This window comes from Lactuca saligna, chromosome 7 (genome assembly GCF_052625555.1).
Source record: "Lactuca saligna cultivar CGN05327 chromosome 7, ASM5262555v1, whole genome shotgun sequence".
In the NCBI taxonomy this organism is placed as follows: domain Eukaryota; kingdom Viridiplantae; phylum Streptophyta; class Magnoliopsida; order Asterales; family Asteraceae; genus Lactuca; species Lactuca saligna.
This window is the reverse complement of record NC_136423.1, coordinates 34,959,722-34,962,545: the sequence shown is the minus strand read 5'-3', so window position 1 is coordinate 34,962,545 and position 2,824 is coordinate 34,959,722. Positions and strand designations below refer to the sequence as shown.

Here is a 2,824-nt window from a genome sequence, read left to right as displayed (position 1 = left end):
GAAGAAGAATTGAAAAACTTGATGAGTGCTTGAGAGAAAAAGCAAAGGCGGGATATGATCTCATTAGGGTTAAAAACCCTAGTTTTACCAGATGTAAAAATAAATATAACTATTATTTTTTTCTGTAAATAACATAGACTCGTCGAGTCAAGGTCAGACTCGGCGAGTACAGTCGCGATTTTCAACTCATCCAGATGCTGAATAGACTCGGCGAGTCAAGGTCAGACTCGGCGAGTCACTCACAAACATTTCAAAAATTATAGTTTTATCCATGTATTTATGAAAACAATATTTAAACCACCCCACACTCAGACCATGCGTACTCTTAAGCAGTCATGTTTGATGATTTAGAAGATGAAAATAGAAAAAGAAAATCCTAAAAATAAAAATACAAAAAATAAAACGAGAAAGATTAAAGAAAGCAAACTCTCATAACGGGTTGCCTCCCGCCCATCGCTTCTTTTTAAGGAGCCGTTAGTTGGACTCCTTCCCATCTACGTTTCTTCATTTCATTGCATCGAGAATGCACGCCTAATCTTTTGCGGTTTATACTTCGTCTTATAGGCATGTATCTTCTGCTTGTATGCCCGTTTCAATTCTTCTCTCCTTTTCCTTGTGGCATGTTCTTCAATTGCGTGCATGTTCCTTTTCCCCATCTTCTTCTTCACCCCACTCTTCGGACCCATCCTTTGAACTTCCTTTTCTTCATACTTAATGACTTCATATGTAGAAAACACTCGGGCTCGAGGTTTGGTTAACTTGATCACTCTATTTGTGGAAAAGTTATTAGTATTGCCATTCCACGCCTTTGCATTCTCCTTTTCTCCCAAGCTTTCCACCTCGTCAAGTTGAGTTCCCTCATCTTCTTGTATAATTGAATTAAGGTAAGCTATTTGATCATTTTGGAAGTCATAATGTTTTTCAAAAACTCCGCCATCCGCTGCTGGACCTTCCAAAGCATTAGGACAGATCTTCATGTCAAGAGCATGCAAGGAGCTGGCAACAAGCACGTTAAGGCTGACTGCTTTTTTACACTTCACGACGGGACTCGTCGAGTCTGTCAAGGCGACTCGGCGAGTCAGAGCGTATTCCATAAAATCCTTTGTTTCTTCTTGATCAGCTCCCCCAAGCAACCTCTCCATCTCTTCTAAGTCTTTATCAGCCTCGAAGTTTTCTTCAGACGATAACAAAAACTTACTTGGATATTCTTTTTGTAAGAGTGGAAGTTCTTTTTGAAGTATTTCATCATCCAATTCAATAAAGGAAACATCTTCTTTTCTTGCTTATTCTTGCTTATTTTCTGGTACAGCTTTAAAAACGGCTGACTCATCTCCTACCCTCAATGTTAGTGTGGACTCGCATACATTTATTAATGCACCTGCGGTATTCAAAAATGGTCTCCCCAAAATAATTGGAATTTTGGGGTCTTCTTCCATATCAAGCACTACAAAGTCCACGGTGAATACAAATTTGTCCACTTTTATTAGAAGATCTTCACAAACACCTCTTGGACGAATGATTGTCTTGTCCGCCAAATGGATCTTCATATTAATAAACCTTGGCTCTGGTAAATTCAGCTTCTTGAAGAACGAAAAAGGCATTAAGTTTATACTTGCACCCGAATCGCTCAATGCTTGAGTGGCAAGTATATTTCCAAATTGGCAAGGAATCGAGATGCTTCCCGAATCGCCCTTCTTTTTTGGTAGTTCATTCAATACTAATTCCGCCACTTCCGCCATATCTTTCCTAGCAGCAAAAGGTCCCTTAAGCAAGTTTAAATATTTGGGTGTTTGAAGCATTGTTTCAACAAATGGAATGTTGACTTGAAGGGCTTTAACATGTTCCATGAAAGCTCTGTATGCCTTGACCTTTTCATCAGGTATGGCTCGGATTTGGAATGGCGAAGGAGGGTTGTAAGGCTTTAAGGAAACAGTGGATTTGTGATAAGGGCATGGACTCGTCGAGTCCATTAGAAGGACTCGGCGAGTCTGGTCGGGTTTAGCTGAACTCGACCCCTCTGTCTTTTCTGCATGCACCTTAGTTGAGACCTTCTGTGCAGTGGTCATAGGAGTGAAATTTTTTCCATAGCTAGAGCTTATAACATTCACATTCTCCATTCTTGGATTGTTCTCAGTTTTATTTGGAAGTTCACCCGGTCTTCTCTCGTTCACTTGATGTGCAAGTTGACCTAACTGTTTCTTAATTTTCACATTCCCCTGCAGTTTTCACATCCCACCCGGATAGCGTGGATTGTTTGATCCATTTTCGTCATTCTTCTGTCTAAACTGTCTAGTTTGGCCATCATTGCCGCCATGCTATCGTTGACTGTGTTCACTACCCCCTGCTTACTTCATTTCGTGGGTTGTGGTATTATCTAGAATGTTTAGAGAAATTTTCAATTAATTCTTTGATTTCCGGGGGTGGCTTTCTTGTGAGCGGGCCTTGCGAATCAAGTAACTGCCTTGTGGTGACATTGACTCCGTCATAGAATATGGAGACTTCTTGTTGGCTATTAAGGTCATGGTGCGGGCAATTCCTTAGAAGGCTCTTGTACCTCTCACAAGCTTCATATAGTGACTCTCCAGCTTGTTGTTCAAAGTTAGCAATGGCCTTCTTCAATTTGTCTATTTTGGAAGGTGGGCAAAAGTGATCAATAAATTCTTCTTTCATCTTGGCCCATGTGGTGACTGACCCAGGAGGAAGTGACTTGAGCCAGTCTTTTGCAGCACCTTTGAATGTAACTGGGAGCATGCGAAGTAGCTGGGTCTCGCGAGGCACATTTGGAACATTGAAGTAATCCGTTACATCATTGACTTTATCCAAG

The 2,824-nt window shown here is 40.9% G+C and overlaps 1 non-coding gene across 1 annotated transcript; it reads left to right on the top strand.

The window, feature by feature from the left end:
- Positions 1 to 2,515: 2,515 nt before the first annotated feature.
- LOC145007770 (small nucleolar RNA R71) lies at positions 2,516 to 2,622 on the top strand. The gene has a single exon (XR_013663137.1). It is a non-coding gene; the product is annotated as a small nucleolar RNA R71 (small nucleolar RNA).
- The last annotated feature ends 202 nt before the right edge of the window (positions 2,623 to 2,824 follow it).